The sequence below is a fragment of the Urocitellus parryii genome, chromosome Y (assembly GCF_045843805.1).
Source record: "Urocitellus parryii isolate mUroPar1 chromosome Y, mUroPar1.hap1, whole genome shotgun sequence".
NCBI lineage: Eukaryota > Metazoa > Chordata > Mammalia > Rodentia > Sciuridae > Urocitellus > Urocitellus parryii.
This window is the reverse complement of record NC_135548.1, coordinates 22,336,117-22,355,773: the sequence shown is the minus strand read 5'-3', so window position 1 is coordinate 22,355,773 and position 19,657 is coordinate 22,336,117. Positions and strand designations below refer to the sequence as shown.

At 41.6% G+C, this 19,657-nt stretch overlaps 1 non-coding gene across 1 annotated transcript; it reads right to left on the bottom strand.

Annotated features, from left to right (window-relative positions):
- Positions 1-14,717: 14,717 nt before the first annotated feature.
- Trnaa-agc (transfer RNA alanine (anticodon AGC)) lies at positions 14,718-14,789 on the bottom strand. Its single transcript has one exon. It is a non-coding gene; the product is annotated as a tRNA-Ala (tRNA).
- Between the last annotated feature and the right edge of the window lie 4,868 nt (positions 14,790-19,657).

Genomic DNA, 19,657 nt, shown 5'->3' with positions numbered 1-19,657 from the left:
TTCATTTCAACTTTAGTGAATGTTTTATTTTACTTTATGAATTATTTTTGATCAGGTTGGAGTATTTGGAGAATCAGTTCAATGATTTTTTTTTAATCTCAAACATTTGGTGGACTTGTTCACATTCATAGCTACAAGTTATTACCAAATTTGACAATCTGTTCCTTTTCAGGTTAAGAGTTATCATTTTCTTAGTCTTTACATTTCCCCTTCTTCCAATATTGTTATTAACAGTTTGGCTTTCTTTGGTGGTGATGAGGAAGACATTCTTTACGAAGAAACTTTGTGGGCTGGGGTTGTGGCCCACTTGTAGAGTGCTTGCCTAGCATGTGCAAGCACTGGGTTTGGTCCTCAGCACCACATAAAGATAAATAAATAAAATAAAGATAATGTGTCTAACTACAACTAAAAAAAAATATTTAACAAAAGAAACTCAGGGTTTTAAAAAATAACATTTTTTATTAGTTGCTCAAGACAATACAATGATCTTGACATATCATACATTTGATTCAAGTAGGGTTTGAAATCTCATTTTTCCACGTGTACAAATTACAGGAACACATTGTTTATACATCCATGTGTATACATACAGCAATCCTAGTGTCAGTTGTATTCTGCTGCCCTCCCTATCCACCCTCTCCCCACTCCTCCCCTCCCATCACCTCTCTCTACCCATTCTACTGTGACACTTATTTCTCTCTCTCTCTCTCTCTTTTCTTCCCTTCCCCCTCACACCTTCGTATATGTATTTTGTGTAACCATGAGGGTCTCCTTCCATCTTCCGTGCAATTCCCCTTCTTCCTCCCATTCCCTCCCACCTCTTTTCCTTGTTTTGTGGTAATCTTCTTCTCATGCTCTTCCTCCCTACACTGTTTTGAGTCACCTCCCTTATATCAGAGAAGACATTCGGCATTTGTTTTTTAGGGAATGTCTAACTTCGCTTAGTATAGTCTGCTCTAATGCCATCCATTTTCCTGCAAATGCCATGATTTTGTTATTTTTTAGTGCTGAGTAATATTCCATTGTGTATAAATGCCACATTTTTTATCCATTCATCTGTTGAAGGGCATCAAGTTTGGTTCCACAATCTAGCTATGGTGAATTGTGCTGCTATGAACATTGATGTAGCTGTGTCCCTGTAGTATGCTCTTAGGTACACTTGTACATTGCTGGTGGGACTGCAAATTGGTGCAGTCAATTTGGAGGGCAGTATGGAGATTCCTTGGAAAGCTGAGAATGGAACCACCGTTTGACCCAGCTATTCCCCTTCTCGAACTATACCAAAAAAAATAACACTTTTTAGTAATTGCCTTTGAACTTTGAGATATAAATTAAAAACATTAGGCTAAACTCAAGCATTTTTAGTCTTTGAATTAGGCCTTAGCCTCTCCATTGCCTTCACAAAGTATCTTCTGCATGGGTAACCATGAGTGTCATAGTCTGATATACTGAATATGTTTGTAGAATACTTCCCTTGATCCATATCTTCTTTTCTCACACTTCTTTGTGTGCCTGTATCTGTGTGTGTGTAGATATGTATACCATATGCATCTGGTTTTGTGTTTTTTTTTTCAGTGAACTTTCTAGCCCCTTGAGCAAACATCAGGAACATTTGTAAAGATTTAATATTTAAGAGAGTAAAATGTGCTGTGGAAACTGATTGGTTGGGAACCCAAGTGAACCTTTATGAGATTGTAGAAACCTACTGCTGGGTGGTTACTTATTAACTGAAATAAGGCAATGATATGGATATAATTAATTTAGTGGTTTGGGTAGTTGAGGGTTTTCTGTATGGAAAAACCAGTATTTGTTATCAGACATTTGGAGATGGCTTTGTGAAAGAATGCATTGGCTAAAGGCAATGCTTATATGCTAGAGAAAACCCAACTAGCAGCCTAGATTAATGTGAATAAGAAGAGTTTCTCAGCAAATCATAGGGGTGAGTTAGCATGTGTGAACCCTTAGAACAGTGCCCAACCTGTGGCAAATACTTACTTCAAATCTACAATTTTATTTCTTATGAGGTCGATTGCAGTTGCCCGGCATGCATTTGGTGTATAAGCCCATGACAATGACATGACTTTAATTCTTCATGTGGTTTCCTGCCAGGCTATGAATTCCTCAAAGGCATTGGTTGAATAAATACCTTTTCCCAAAGCAATTGATATCATGCTTTCAGTTGCATTTCCTGTTTATTATATTTATATACTGTAATCTAAGGGGAGCTCTTCTTTTAGTATTTTGACTAAAAAACAACATTGTTCTTTGGAAATTCTTCCTTGAGGCTGAAACATCCTTGGACACAAGAAGATTTCTTTAAACCTACACAGGCCCTTGAGGCGGCTGCCGGGAAAGTTATCTTATGAAGGTGCTTTTCAAAAGAATTAAAAAGCCCAAGAAAACAAGAAATATCTGGACCTTGTCATTTTGGCCAGAAATTTTTAGCAGAGCCTTATTGCAAAACTTTGACACTTGTAGGCATGGTGGCAAACACCTACCTGTAATCCCAGTGACTCGGGAGGCTGAGGAAGGAGGATCACCAAGTTCCAGGACAGCTTTGGCAACTAAGTGATTTAAGCTAAGTGATTTAAACTTTGGAAACTAAGTGATTTAAAAATAAAAAGGGCTAGGGATGTGACTTATTGATAAAAGATACCTGGGTTCAGTCTCCAATACCCCAAGCAAACATTTAACCTTAGCAAAAAACAAACAACAAAAAAGTTTTTTTTTTCCAAAGACCCTAATTCCTGAGAAAAATCAAGTCTAGTGGAGTTTTAGACATCACATATACCCAGACACTGAGTGAGCCCTTTTTAGGATTCTTTTGAATGTCTCCCCATTATACATGTATCTCACATCTTGACAGATATGTTCTTGGCAGAACATGGAAGTAAAAAGGAAAGTTGAACCAGATTTCTCCCAGCTTATTGTAATGCAAAAACATCAATAATAACATCTAGCTCTCAGCCTTCTTTGGTGGCACATGCCTATAATAACCAGCAGCTCCGGAGGCTGAGGCAGGAGGATCTTGAGTTCAAAGTCGGCCTCAGCAAAATTGAGGCACTAAGCAATTCAGTGACTCTGTCTGTAAATAAAATACAAAATAGGGCTGGGGATATTGCTCAATGGTTGAGTGCCCCTGGGTTTAATCCCTGGTACAAATAAATAATTAATTAAATAAATAAGAAACCTAGCTATCATTGAAAAATCCAGGACAAATGCTAAACTAGATGGATCCCTTAGGACAAGAGGCATGGAAACTTGTAGGAAATGACTGTAACACTGATCCCTCTGAGGTAGTGCAGTGGTTCTCAATCCTAGCAACCTCTAAGCATCACTGGGGAGCTCTTAAAACATGCCAATACTTGTTTTGGATTCCAGTTCTTCCCAGAGACTCAGATTTCACTGGTATTAAGATGGAACCTGAGAATCAGGATTTGGGTAGCACCACTTTCAAGCAAGATCTACCTGTTCCTTAAGGGCCAGTGTTCCAAAAGCAGCGTGATGCAGGCATTCAGTGATTCAGACAATACGAACAACAGGGACCCTACCATGTTCTCCGTACCAGTGGGTATGTTGTTACCTTGGGCTGGAAGAGTGGAGGGTGGCCCACATCACAGAACTCCCACCTCATGACACGTGACACAGTGAGAAAGTGTGCACGTGATCCTTTTAAACATTTAATTAAGCAACTCCTACGCTGTCATGACAAAAATGAAACTTGTTGAGGGTTACAGAGTTTAATGAGAAATAAAAATAAAAAATTCTCACAAAAGCTCCATTTAAGCCTATTATAAGTGCTGCACTCTCTTCTGAACATGGATTTTGAAAACAACTGTCAAAATGTAAATCCTCAGCACCGTAAAAATGACTTATCATTTTGATTCAATCTATAAGTCGATGATCATATTTCCAGTGCCAAATTTTGACATATGAGAACTGCAATAGCAAAGAATAGAAATGCATCTTGTTTGCCCAAATCCTCCCCAAGACTCACCCACCCTGTGGGTTCCCCAGAAAGCACAGGGATGGTCCAAAGAGCCAGTCAGTAAGGCAGAATTTGCTATGCTTTGCTGCTCTGAATTCAGTTCTGCTGCTTTGCATTGAACTCTGTACAAATGTTCTGGATGATCCTGGGGTTGGATTTGTACAGGTTGTAAAACTCATCCACAAAGAAGGAGTGGTCTCTGGCAGGGTGAGTGGCAATGACCTGCAGCTTGTCCTGTGCATCCCATGCAACCCCTATTGCACAGGTGATCACTCCTATGGGGACAAAGATCAGATGAAACAAATGCCCCTAAGAAAAAGTGTTGTTGATGAATCTTTGCCTTTTTGCTGCCCTGTCAGCACAACCCAATCCCAAATCAGAAATATGTCAAGCAAAAGAAAAAAACTCCCATGGGACTCTGGGTTCTAGAATTAAGACCAGGTATGGCCATTCATTCATCCATTCATTCAAGAAATACTTTTGAGCATCCACTTCAGAGAGGAGGTAACAATCTTCAGTGGGGAAAATGGAGAGGTTGCCTGCTGTGATAGTTCTTGATTTGGTTGGGGGCAGTTGGATATCAGGTACTTGACCTTACTCTACAAACTCCTATTCCTATACCACCTTCAGGTTAACCAGGATGGATGCACAGGATGGCCAGGAAACAGAGGGCAGAACCTGAGGTGGTCTTCCTGCCCAGGCACCTGCCCTGCAGCCCCCTTTCTGCCAGTGGCCCATCTCATCTTCTAGGTGTACAGTCCTGCTTATTAGGAGCTATCAATGCTTCACATAGCTCTGGTCTAATATGTTTTCAGTTATCCATCATGCTGCATATTACCTGCCAGTCCCTTTTCTCACCTCTCCAGCTTCTTTTCTCTGAATATCATCTCAATTAGGAGAAGTTAGCCTTGGGTTTTAAAATGCTGGTTAAGTGGCCATTGGAACTGAGCTTAGACTGAGCAAGCCCATGTTTCTGCTCAAAGAAAGAAAGAAAGAATATCCCCCTATAAAGACTAGAGAACAGTATGCAACTTTTCAGATCCTTGAGACCACCCTTGCACAGAACCTTCTACTGTCAATTCTGACAGATGGTTGTTAACTCTGGACTTGGATTATCCTAGGAATACAATGCTCATTGCATTTTTAGATGAATCATAGTGTTTGGCTGAGCAGAAACCCGCCTCCATGTAATTTGTATCTATTGGTCCCATTTCTTTAAAGCTTCTCAGAATATGATCCACTGAGAACTCCCATTTCCAACAGTCTTCTCATTCCCTCACTTCCTGGGTGAGGCCCAAAGAAGGTTCCTAGAGAAATAAGTGAGGGTGGGACTGAACATGAGCTTGGACAGATGTGCTAGAAAAAGCCCTGGGCTGATGAGCCAAGAGCTGGCCCATCTGCCACTCACTCTGGGATTTGGAGTGAGTAGCTTATGACCCTTGAACCAACTCTGCTGATGTGAGACCAAGGGAATTTGTGACAACTGGCACAAAGAACATCACCATCTCACCATTGTGAAGGTGCCCCACAGACTCTGCAAAAGGCAAGTCCCTGAGAAGACTTTGCCTGAATGCATTGTCTAGATACTTTGGTTTCTGGAAGTCAGCACCACCCGTTCATTAAGAATTGACTTAGGAAGGATTTAAAGCAGCTCTCAAGAATACAAAAAATCCTGAAAAATAACCCATATTAAAAGTATGCACAGAAAAAGGAAAAATAATTGACCACTGCATTGTGTTTTGTACCCTAGCACTTAGAGGTCTCCAGTTCCTCTGACTACTTTATTCAGTTTTATCATTGTTATTGTTTCTATTTTTCTTTTTCTTAGTTGTAGATGGCTACAATACCTTTTATTTATTTATTTTTATGTGGTGCTAAGGATCAAACCCAATGCCTCACACTTGTTAGGCAAGCGTTCTACCACTGAGTTACAACCGCAGCCCATTTAATAGTACTATTATTATTATCATTTTGGGTTTCTTCAGACTATTATATTTTCATGCTATTTTATGGCACTTTTGAGAAAAAAAAATATATATATATACATATTAATTAATTCATAAATGTGATTTATTTTCTAAACACTTAAGTACTTTGTTCATTTTTTGTGTTCTTTTAAATAATTATTTCTTAATTTTAGGTGGACACAATATCTTTATTTCATTTTTTTATGTAGTGCTGAGGATCGAACCCAGTGCCCCATGCAAGTACACTATCACTTGAGCTACATCCTCAGGCCTCATTTTTTGTGTGTTTTTGAGCCTTCTCTCAACAACTTAGAAATTTTTATATGGAAATATCACTTTTAAATATTCTGAATCAAAATTTCTTAGGGTTTTCCCTCCAAACCCTCAATATCTAATTTACAAACATAGTACGACTTCCTTAAAGAACACTATTAGTCTTTAAAAGGTATTAAGGACAAATTGGTGTCTTCAACACAGCTAGGGATTTGTTTTTCTTTCATAGAAAGTGAAAAATAGAATTCCCTTTTAGTGTCTCAAGCCCTGGTGGGAAAAGCCTCAGGATGTAGGAGGTCAAGGAAAGGCTCCCTGTTTTCAAAGACACTGGGGGAGTCTCTGGCTGCCCTTCATCCTTCCCTCGTTGCTACTCAGACACCTGCAATATTTGCTCCTCTAATGGCTTTGAACATTTTTGAGAGTCACAGACAAAACCAACGCACAGAAAAGCAGAGCCTTCCTTGCCCTCCAAGGACAGCCTCTCCCTGCCCTAGAGAGGAGCCTCAGCAGCTGGCTGAGCCAGATTCCCCCTACCCTCTGATGGGTGGCCATGGCTGGTATCCGCACGTCATCGTAGGTCCTGCTGCCTTCTGTGATGAGGATCATCAGCTTTCTCTTGTTGGGCTTGGACTTCTTGAAGAGCTTCTCCAGGGCATAGTGGATGGAGGCGCCAGTGCTGGTGCCACCACTCCAGTACCCCACCCTCTTGATGGCGTTGAGGATGTCAGGCTTGGTGCTCTACTTGTCAAACCCAAACTCCAGCCGCTGCTCGTAGGGTACTGCACGGCCTGATACGTGTGTCTGTGTCTGAAATCTCAAACTCCTTGTTTATGTTGGCCACAAACTGCAGGACTGTGCGGAAGTTGCCTGTCCCCACACTGCTGGAGCCGTCAATGAAAAAGCCAATGTCGGCTGAATTTAAGCAGGTCTTGCTGCAGGCCAGGCGGTCGGTGTCACAGACCCGCTTCACCAGGGGCTGCATGGTCTTGGAGAAGCCCAACCAACTCTGCACGTTGAACCATTGGTTCTGCACACAGCCTGGAGGACAGAGGGGAGGGACACTCACCAGGTCAGCAGTCAAGTCCCCCAACCTGGCACCCTTACCTTGGGCCTCCAGGTGGATGAAGAAGCAAACAGACTCCTGTTTACTGTGCTAGTCCTTGTTGATGGCTCTTTCCCTTTCTGTTCCCTTATCTAGGCACTTGCTGAGACAAAGACCTTCCAGTAATCTCTGAAATCACTCCTGTCTCCACAGATAACAATGCCTCAGTGGGAAGCCCTTGTGCTAGGCAAACTCACAGGGAGATGTAAGTCACTGACTTCTGCTTCAGATTTATGCCTCTTCAGCTCAATTCATTTGTACTGGCAACCAGCCATGACTGGCATTGGTGAGCACCAATGCATGAGAAAATTAAATAAAGCTTTTGTTATCCTGGGGAAAATAGAGCACACCTAAGAAGTGACTGAGGAATGTTTCCAGAGCAGGTTGCACCCACTGGGAAGGGGCCACAGAGTTGCTGAGTAGTCACATGGGTCAGGGTCGTACTAAGTGCTCTTGGAGTGATTCTCTAATTCAATCCTCACCTCACCCTACAAGGGGAACAATGCCCCCCCCATTGTTAGAGAACAAACTGAGGGCCACTACAAGGGGACATACTTGAGTTCCCCAAACTAGATTGCCTAGCTGTCTGCCTTCAAAACCCAAGCTCTGCCTTCCAGACAACCTTGCCAATAGGCAAACAAATATTTATTTACTTGTGCCTAAGCTTGTTCCAGAAAAAATTCAAGTCAGCTACAAATAAACATTGAGCAAACTTGCTGGTGTGTTCCTGGAAGTGACAGGGCTAGTGTTCCTAAGGTGGAATATTTGAATTTTTTTTTTAGAGTGAGAGAGGAGAGAGTGAGAGAGAGTGAGCGAGAGAGAGAGAGAGAGAGAGAGAATTTTTAATATTTATTTTCTAGTTCTTGGCGGACCCAACATCTTTGTTGGTATGTGGTGCTGAGGATAGAACCCGGGCCACACGCATGCCAGGCAAGCACGCTACCGCTTGAGCTACATCCCCAGCCCTAGGTGGAACATTTCTTCCCGTCCCTTCCTTTGTGGGTCACAGAGCATGTCTGACCTCATGACTACGGATGAATTTGTATAATTAAAAAATTATTTTGAAACTAGTAATGGCTTAAACATTCCAGGAAAAATACATGTTTTCTTTGATTTGTAAAAACCTAAAGCAGGTTACAAAACTTTCTATGGACAAGGCGGCACAAGAGGTTGAGTGCTGGTAGGAAGCTGATCTTCTGGATGGAGAGGCAGTATCCCTATCAGACAGCCTGTGTGAGATTCCAGCAGCAGAGAGTGGTGGTGCTAGCCAGAGACAGGTGGCCATTGGCCTGAGCACAGGGCATTTGTGGTGTCACAGCAGCAGGGACAGAAGCAGGGTTGGGACCATGCTTTTGAAGGCCTCAAGAACAAAGAGACACAGTGAAGGGTTTGGAGCAAGAGCCCCAAAGTTGGAAGAACTCTTTATAAGCATGAGTTGGGCTTCACTGTTAAATCTCTACACAGGAGACCCAGAAGAAAGGCAGGTAAGATGTTAAATACTGACTTGAAGTGGGGAGATGTCACTGGGCAAGAGAAAGAACAAAGAGAAAAGGGATGCAGTTTGGGAGCTGATGAGGAATTCTGGGATGGATGAGGCTGTTCATGCAAAGTCCCGAGAAGGAGACATTTTAGGTGGGAAAGATGATGATGAACTTGGCTTGGTGCATGTAGGACTTCAGTTTCTGACAGGGCTTCCAAAAAGGGAAAGGTCACCAGGTGTGATGGCACATGCCTACAATCACAATGACTTTGGAGTCTGAGGCAGGAGCAACAGCAAGAGACTGTCTAAAAATAAAAAGGGCTGGGATATATAGCTCAGTGGTAGAGCACCCTAGGGCTCAATCCATAGTATGGAGGTACTGTGAGAGAGTCTTTCATCTGGACAGAGAAGACTGTACAGCTCAAGAGATGAGAACTGAAGCTGTGGCCTTGGGAAGACTGGAGGAAGAGAAGATTGTGAGGGAAGATGGATGAACAGGATCCTGAAAAGGTCCATGTTCAGGGTACATAATGGAAGAAAAGAAAAGAGCAAGTGAAATAACAGCTGCACAGGGCCAGGAAGCCAATGAAGAGGATTTCATGGAGCAAGAAGAAGTCAGCAGCCTGCTATGCTGCAGGAGGTCTGGCCTTATTAGCTCCAAAAACATATAATAATAAAGTTGGAGGAGCATCACAGACAAGATTTTGCCAGGCGTGATGGCACAGGCCTGAGATCCCAGCAACTCAGGAGACAGAGGCAGGGATCCCAAGTTCAAGGCCAGCTTCTGCAACTTAGCAAGATTCTGTCTCAAATATAAATAAATAATACCTGAGGATGTAGCTCACTGGTAGAGCACCCCTAGAATCAAACCCCAGTACGAAAAAAATAAAAAAAAATGAAAGACAACCCAGAAGTAGCATTGGAAACATGACCTGCCTGAAATGTCAAAACACCTCCCTTCTCTTGTTTATCAGATTGATTAATTTGTAGCATGTTTGTGTGAAAGTACGTGTGTGTGTGTGTGTGTGTGTGTGTGTGTACATACATGTGCATGCTCATGTGTTTATATGAAGTCTTCCTGGACCGCCTGGTCGAGGTCCCTGATGTTGTGGGAGGAGCAAGGAAGAGCCTCCACATGAGACCTTTGGAACACTGCTCCTGCCTTCTGTTCCCAAGCTGCTGGCCTTGGGTGGGTGTGAGACTTTTCTTTGAGAGAGTAATTTGAAGTTCCTTCATTGGAGACACCACTACCTAGATGTGAGATTCATACACTTTTGAAAGCCCAAGAAAACAATCTTCCTGGAATTTCAGCTTTTCAGAGTACAGGGGAGCTTGACTGTGGGTGAGACTCTGGCAATTACAAACCTTGTTGGCAAAGTTAGGCTCTAGCACATAGTGCTTCTCATTTTACACAGCAGCTTCTACAGTGATGAAGAAAATGTTGATTCCTGGTTTTCTTGCAAGCCTTGAAGCCTCCTCCTCTTTGTCTGTGGGCCAACCATCCACCATCACTACAGCCACATTAGGAGCACCACCTCTGTTTCCATTGGCTTTGGAAAAGACGGTCTTGGTCACAAAGAAGATGGCCCAGCCTAGAAGAAAAAGACTCATGCTTGAAGGGATTATGCCAGTGGTAAATTCAGAAACAGATCACAGCAGCACAAAAAGGTCCAGAAAAACACACTCATTCCCTCCCAGTTTGACTGTTCTATTTTTTGTACCACTTTAGTTTTAAGTGTACAATTCAGTGGCATTTGTGAGTGTACAGTTTAGTGGCACTGGGGCACATTCACAATGCAGCTGTCACATCACTCCCTTAGTTTCATTTTAAGCCTTTAATTTCTAATTGCCTTGAAAAAAGTTATAGAGACCAGCAAGTAGCAGGGAAAGACTCTCATAGAAATAAAGGGACTCTTATTTGCTTGGGTCAGACTCACTCTAAATCTCTAAGCTGCCTCAAGTTGTGTCCTAGAGCACAGGATCAGGGGAGTTTAACTGGGGTGACAGTAGCCTTCTCTGGGCTTCCTAAATCCTGGGAGCTGCTGGGCCTGCAGGGCTGTATTCTGTGGTCAGTGGTCTTTCCTCCAGTTCCAAGCCAGGGGCCCAAGTTTGGCTGTCCAGGGAAGAGCTATACCAGGAACTGAGAGACTGTGTTCTAGCCCTGTCTGTGCCAACCACTGGCTGTGTGGCCCTGGGTGGTCCCTAATGGTATCTGGGTCTAGACTTCCAGGCCAATGATCTACTTCAGCTGAGTGCAACAATCATGAGGCTTTGTGAAACCTTGAGTTGCCTTTCTCCCATGTGCAGGGTCTCAGGACATTTTCAGGGTCAATTAGATGACAAACTATCCTACTTTCCCAGCAATTTCCCAGTATCAGTGCTAAAATCCCAAGTTCCCTTGGGCAAATTGGGATGACAAGGCTCCCTTGCTGGGTTGTGTGGAACCAGTGTGTGTGTGTATGTGTGTGTGAGAGAGATGTGTATGTATACCCATGCATCCTCTGAAATTATACACAGGATCTTGTGTATGAGTACTATCTGGGTAGCAAGGCCATACATATTCTTTTTGGAGATTCTCAAATGAATCCCTAATAACAGCTAACAACCACCTTCTTTAAGTAAATATTATTACACTCAATGCTTCTCTGGTTTGGGCAGTATAATATTTACCTGTCAAATGAAAGTATCAAATGTTTTCATCTAAAGTCCTGGAGAAGTGTCTTAGTGAACCCTTGTGAATTGTCTGCACTGAACCTGGTTGCTAAGGGAAAACATTGGCTGCTGAAAACTGCTTCCATGGCCAAGGGATAATTTCCATCAAGTCCCAAAACTTCCAGTAGTCCTTTCTGGCTCAATATTAGGCACCATAAGGGAGCCAAAGATCACTTTGACCCCACCTAATCTTGAGTCTAGTTGAGCCCACAGTGAACCAGTGCTTGATGCACATTCCACCCACCTTGCAGTGGATTTTTATTGTTGTTGTTGATTCCTTCCTTCCTTCCTTCCTTCCTTCCTTCCTTCCTTCCTTCCTTCCTTCCCTCCCCCCTCCCTCCCTCTTCCTCCTCCTCCTCCTCCTCCTCTTCTTCTTCTTCTTCTTCTTCTTCTTCTTCTTCTTCTTCTTCTTCTTCTTCTGGTACTAGGGATTGAACTCAGGGGCACTTAACCAATGAGTCATATCGTGAGCCATTTTTTAAAAAAATATTTTATTCAGAGACAGGTTCTCACTGAATTGCTTAGGGCTTTGCTAAATTGCTGAGGCTGGCTTTGAACTTGCAATCCTCCTGCCTCAGCCTCCAGAGCTGATGGATTACAGGCATACACCAATGTGCGGGGCTTGTAGTGGGTCTTGAAACCAGATGCTGGATGTCTGAAAACTACAATGTCCATACTCTCTTGCATCTAGATTTTCAGCTTTCTTTTACTTTCACAAATTGATGTATTTACATGAGATTTAGAAGATGACAGCAGGCAGGGGCTGTACTTTTCTTTCAGCAGTTTATGCTGATGAGAATCTGTAGAGTATTTGACTTATCTTGGAGCACCATTGACAGACATGTTTGTGTTGGTTGCTAGCTTTGATGGTGTTAGGATAGAGGGTGCAGATTAGCCCTTTTGTGGGTAAGAATGGGTCAGGGAGGACTTGGTTCTGGAGTGGCAGCTGTAGAAGAAGCTTCCTAATTGTAGGCTTCCTGCTGAAGCAGTTTCCTGAAGAGGTTATGGTGGCAGAATTCAGAAAGTTGTTTCTAGATCTTGGAAGAGGTAGCAGCTCCTTTGGAAGCCCCGTTTCCAAAAGAAGCTCCCAAATTCTGCTTCTTCAGTCCTTTCTATAATTCTCATAATGTTTAATGCTCTGAAATAAATCACTTTATACCTGAACCAGCTGGTTGTGTTCTGTCCTCTGAACCCAAACCCTGAACCAGAGGCAGAATTCAAACCTGTGCTACACTGAAAATGGTATACTGATTAGGTTGAAACACCTTTCTGATCTCCTCAGGGAAGTTAGTTGTCTTCTGAAGTTTTTCTCCAGTAAAATTTTGCTCATGGAAGGATTAAGTGGAGAACAAGTCAGAAATCAACTTTATCATGTTTGTAATGAAGATGCTTTGGAATTTGGGGCATGGAGAACAGCAGCTTGGTCAGTGTTTATTTAACATTGTTCAAAAGTGACAGGCACTGCATTTACTTGATTCTTATGTTTGATGGCTACAAAATGTTCTCTCAAGGTTGGGGGAGGAAAATAATTAATCAGATTTACTGTAACTCCCTCAAGGATAAGATAGTTCTACACCCTGCACATAGATTCTCCATGCCAAGCAAATGTGGCCCACATCTCTAGTCCTTTGGATTTTGATGGTATGAACAGGTTCCCTGAGAAGCATATAATCATCCCCCCTTGTGTCCCCCCAAATCAGGCTAACATTTATACATTAATTACACATTGATATGGGTTCTTTGACAGCCTGAGCACGGTTAGTGTGAAAATGTGAAACTGTTGTTTCCTAATGCCCCGTCACCTCTGGGTGAAATGATACAATGGAGTTTCTGAACCTGCTCCAGTGAGGATTACATCTTGAACATCTGTTACCCCCTCCAAAGGCTCAAACATCACAAAAGATTCATCTTGAAATAGAGGACAAGACTCTGTTTGCAAAGTCATTGCTGCAACAGTAGCTGATTGGAACAAGACTCCCAAGGAGCACTGAACTGCTTTCTGATGGAATTGGTGGTGGGATTTAATGTTCAATCTTGGCAACTTGGAGTCCAACCAGGAAATAGTCACAACAGCAGTCCTGCTTGTCCTGAAGAATGTTGGCATCCCGAGGAACTAAGCAAGCTGGAACTAGATGACACACATGTTTTGACAATTCTTGCCACCTGAACTAATTATAATACTTTAGAAAAGACACAGATGTTACATGAGTCATTTCTTGATGGATTCTTTTTTTTCCTACTGTAATATAGAATGTTAGAAGACAACCACATAGAAAGAGAACCATGGCAACAAGATAGAATTATCTGAAGTGGGGTCACACACCTACATTAGAAAGCCCTCCTCTCTGGGTAATTTTCTCAATAGCTGTCTTCAGGTCTCGAGAATTCATGTGAGTTTTGAGGTTAAACTGGTTAGCAGGGTTGTCATTGAAGAGGTAGAACAAAAAAAAATTAAAAAATTAGCTCAAAAGTTTTTTCTGTCAAGAAAGGTAAAAATAATACTTAATTCTTTTATATACAAAGAGAAGCTGCTTCAAAGCCTTAAACTGTGGTTCATAAAATGTTCCACTGTGGGCAGAGTGATGGGACGACAGAGACCGGGATCCTTCACAGGGGAAAGGTTAATAAAATAGGTACTTGTCACTCCGTTTCTCTATAAGCTTAACAAAACACTGTTGAAATCTTAAGAACTGTTTGCTAATCTTGTTCCCAGAATGTGCTGTCCCTAACTGTGGACTGTCTGCTAATCTTGTTCCCAGAATGAGCTGTCCCCAATTGCCAAACTACAAAATGTAACTTCTCTCGCAGCCCTCTCCAGGGAAAGTATATAAGCTCTGCTCAAGCTGTTCTCAGGGCTCAATCTCTCTTTGCTATAGAGAGCTTGGGCCCCAGCATGCTGGTCTCCAAATAAACCCACCCTTCTGCTGTTGCATAAGACAGTCTCTTGTGGTCTCTTACTCCAATGTTTCGCCGGACCCTTACAACAGGGGATGGAGAGAGATTATTTCAGAACTGTGACCCACTGTATGAGTGTGTAATCCATGTAGTCAGATGGGGGTTGGTTTACTGCTTTGCTACCACCATTTGGGATTCTTAACAATTTTTGAAAGAGGACCTGCATATTATGATGCTATTTTGGGCTATATGTTACTAAGTCCTCAAGTGTGGGCATGGAGACCTTTTTTTAAAAAAATTTGATGGTACTGGGGATTGAACTCAGGGCCTCCTGCATGCTAGGCAAGAGCTTTACCACTGAGCTACACTCCCAACCTGGGAGGAGACTTTCAAAGCATCTTTTCCAAGATCCCCAGAAGTAGATCAATGAGAAGTTGCTTTGGGCAGCAAAGGTGCCTGACAGTAGATCCCTACTGAGTTCTTGGGGGTAGACAATGCAGTCACCAGGGAACCAGTCACCAGGATCTAAGAGACAGGAGACATTATCTGCTTCTTTTCCCACCCTTCCTTCTTCCCTCTTTTCTAATCTTCTTAGGTATCTCAAGGTGATCTGAGTTATTTCCATAAGCTGTGCTAATCAAAATGGCAGGTGATGTAAAGCTGGGGTGGGGAGATAGAAAGCCACTTTCAGGGAAGACAGGAAATTTAAAATAAGTTCAACCAAGGTAAGGCCTTGGGGCAACTCCCCACCAGATGAAAACTAAGTCCCATGGTGAGGATTAAATGAAAACAAGTAAAAACAGCAAAGCTATCAGGAAATGGGGAATTTTGGACCTCTTAGCTGAGCATCAAATGTCCTTATCTGAGGAGGTAGTCACACACTTACACTCTTACAAAGCAATCCAGTGATGGATGGAGGCTCAAACCTTTCTTTTTTTAATATTTATTTTTTAGTTATAGTTGGACACAGTACCTTTATTCTACTTAATTATTTTTATGTGGTGATGAAGATTGAACCCAAGGTCTTACACATGCTAGGCAAACGCTCTACGGCTGAGCCACAACCCCAGTCCTCAAACAATTTCTTTATAGTAACAAAACCCAGACTCATGTACTCCCATTGTTTGGCTTCATATTTTGGCTTTCAAAGCCTCCATGATTTGGTTCTAACTTATGGTGATACTCCTCTCTCTTTTTCCTCTCTCTCCCCTCTTCTTCTTTTCCAAGATATCCTATATTCTAGTCAAAATTCCAAAATGAACTGCTCACTCTTTCCTGTGTTCTATACCATCTTGTTACTTTGTTTTTGTTTTGTTTCGTGGTACTGGGGATGGCATCCATGGGCGCTTTTTGCCATTGAGGCTGGCTTTGAACTTGCGATCCTCCTGCTTCAGCCTTCTGAGTAGCTGAGATTATAGGCATGCATCATTACACCCCGCAAGTCTTGTTATTCCTTGTGGTCATGTTTTTCAGCCACCACAAGCACTGGCTGGTAGGGGACACTGACGTGTTACCTAAAAGAAACACAGGGATCCATTCCTGTGTACCTCTGGTCATAGTAGTATCATCAACAGATCAACACATTACCTATTTTACATGTGTTTGTCTTTGAAGATACTGAAAGTTAATATTTCTTAAAAATTAATGATATCTATTTTTTTTTAATAATACAACATTAGGTGAGAAGGGTTTAATACTTTTCTTGACCTTGGATAATGTGTAAATGTCTTTGGCTTTCAGTCTCATAACAGTGCTGTCCATTAGGCTTTGTTTGGTGATTTGCTTTTTAGTCAGTTGTCACCTCATGAATTCCTTAGTTTGGTCTCTTTTCCATCTTTTCCACAGCTTCGCCACACATGGTAGATGTTACTTAAGCACTTTCTGAAGCACACTCACATACCAATCAGCAAATCTCCTCTCCTATTGCTGAATGTACCAAATTATCAATTAATATTGAGCTCACAACCAATGGCGCTATATCTCATGCCTGAGAGAAGCCCATCTAACTTTTGTGACTTTCTCTGGAAGCCATAGCACAGCCTTCTTGTTACATCACTATTATCTATCAGAAGCAAAGAGGTTATTGCAGGAAAAACATAGCTTTCCAAAAATTGAAGGAGCCAAATGGGGACCATAGACAACTTATAAATAGGTGGAGGATAGGTATCCCAAAAAAGCTCTCAAAACTACAAGGAAGATGTTGTTAAGAATACATCAGAGGCACCAGGCACAGTAGTGCGTGCCTGTAATCCCACTGACTGAGGCGGCTCAGGCAAAAAGATGGCAAGTTTGGGGCCAGCCTCAGCAACTTAGTGAGACCGTGTCTCAGAATGAAAAATAAAAAGGGCTGGGGATGAACCTCAGTGATAAAGCATCCTGGGTTTAATCTCTAGCATGCCAGAAAAAAGAAAAAGAGGTACAATTTTGATTAAATAATAAATAGGAGCCACTCATATTAGGAGCTAAAGGTAAACTCAGCAGAGGAAAGGAAATGATGGATTTCTTCCTTATGTTATTTTTTAAAAGTTGAAAAGATCACTACTCCCAAGTGCTTCCCTGCAACCAATGAGCCAGAAAACACTGTATCAAGTATTGGACAGCACCCACAACATTCTAGGCCAATCTGACAAAAAATAAATGCAGAGAAGTCACTGTGATTTAAATAGCATAAAAGGGATTAAGACCTAAAGGAGGATATGGAGAACTGGAGGCCATCCTGCAGATTGTAGCATTCCCGAGGGCTGCTGAGCTGGCAGGGTATGAAAATACAAAAGCACCTTGTACAAAACGAGGATTAAAAATGGTAGGCAGGAGATTATAGGCCTTATGTCTCCCTATTATGCCAAGTAAGCACATGGAGACTAAAATAAAAGATTGATTCACAGAACACTGATCAGCTGGGCTATGCTGATCTAAGCTGGGCTGGGACAGACAGCTCTGCTTCTTCCTGTGGTCCTGTGGGTTGGCAGGGGAATCTCTCTTCTACAAGGGTGTATTCTGGTGTTGGTGCTACTGGGACAGCAACTTTATAAGAGAAGTGCTCATGGCAAAGGCAAAGCAGCAAGAGGACAATGGAAAACACGTGGGGATGCTCAGTACTGGCACACTGTCATTTCTAGCCAAAGGAAGTCCCATGATTAAGTCCAAAGCCAAGAAGCAAGAATCTACACTAGTCAGGAAGAGGTTATGGCAAGAGTGTGAATTGGAGGGGAATGAAAAATTGGGACCAATAGTAATCCAGTCTAACACACAGGGCCTTAATAGTCAGCCTTTTCTTTGTCCTTATGTTTATTGTGAATCTTGAAATAACATTCAACTGAATTTTTTTTTAAAAATTCTAACTCACAAATCTCTCCATTTTATTAATATATTTATATTTATTAGGATTACAAACATTGCTGGTTTTATTTAAGTTCATTACTTGTTCATTACTATTCTTAACTTTATTTATTTATTTTTTAAAATTTATTAGTTGCTCAAAACATTACAATGATCTTGACCTATCATACATTTTATTCAAATTCTTATTTTTCCACATGTACAGATTGCAGTATCACATTGGTTATGCAGCCACCTTATTTAGTTTTCTATCTTCTGATAGAATAACCACCTGTTCTATGTTCCCTCCTCCCTCTCTGTTATTTTCAGAATTTACATATTATGCTTCTGAACTTTTAGTGCTGTACTTTCATGCGCAGCTATAAAAAATTTAAGTTATTTTTTACTTGTACGCTCCTCTTAACCTGATGAGAATCCTAGGCCTCTTTAACTCTGACCTCATGTCCCATAGTTTTTGTTAATAATTTTAATATTACCCTTTTGCAATACAAACTAAAGTGCTATAATTCTTATTCAAAAAGATTCTTAGACTTAATACACAAGCATATTTTATTAGGTCCAGGTTTGTCATTGTGTCCTTTTTTCCCTGTACCTTCTTTCTGAATTTACATTTCTTCTTGTTGATAAAAAAACATTAAAAAAATAAGAATTTATAGATACTTAACATAATAACCTCTATATCTTTAGATCTGAATCCTATTATCCTTGCTAGCTACTCTTCTGACAAAGGATTAATAGCCAGAATATTAATGAACACAAAAAATTAACACCATAAAAACCCCAATCAATAAATGGACAAATGACCTAAGTAAATATTTCTCAAAAGAAGAAAGGCAAATGGCCAACAAATATATAAAAAAAAGTTCAATCTCTTTAGCAATCAGGGAAATGTACATCAAAACTACACTGAGAGTTCATCTCACTTCAAATAGAATGCCAGTAATCAAGAATACAAATAATGGGATGGGGATATAGCTCAGTGGGTAGAGTGCTTGCCTGGAATGTACAAGGCACTGAATTCAATCCCCAGCACATTTGTGGCATGTATTAATGTATAAAATGTTTAATTAACATAAGATATTAATTATAAAGCACTTGAACTAAATGAATCCTAATTCTGATGAAAGCTGAACATAAACACTTCATTAGCAAAATGAAATGGCACTTGGAGTAAAATGAAGTTCCCAGCCATGGGGCAGGTGAGCCGGAGTCCTCTGCATTGCTTGAAAGCCCCCAAACCAGGGCTCGGTGTCCAGCTAGAGGGTCCTGTCATTGTGCACAGTCCAGGACTGGCCCACTTGAACACCAAATCCCCTGATTTAGCAAAATTGTATTCTCAGTGACTTCAAATCAGTCCCGTGACCTGGATTGACTGGGTGGGTTTATGCTCTCAATTGATCTCTGCTTCCTGCCAGCTTCCTTCACCCTCCTCAGGTGGCTCTTCTGTCTGCTCCTGAGGCTCTGGCCTTCCTAGTGGTCTAGGCCCAACTGTTGCTTCTCCTCCCTCTTCCTCCTCAGTTTGTTTTATTCACATTCATAGTTTTAATACTAAGTATATGATGAACTCTTTCAAATTCTTATATCTAGACCCTCTTATAAGTTCCCTTAGCTATTATTTATCATCATCATGATACTGCTGTTAAGGACTGAATATTTTTGTTACCCCACAATCAATATGTTGAAATCCTAGTCCCCAGTGGAGACTAGGCATGCAAAGATGGGCCTTTGGGAGGCAAATAGGTTAAGATGAGGTTACAAGGGTGGGGTCTTCATGATGGGATTAGTGTCCTTATATAGAGGAAGAAAGACCAGAAATCTCTGTGTTTCCCATGTGAGAACAGAGAGAAGGCAACCATCTATAAGCCATGAAGAAGACCCTTCCCTGGAACCAAATCTGCAGG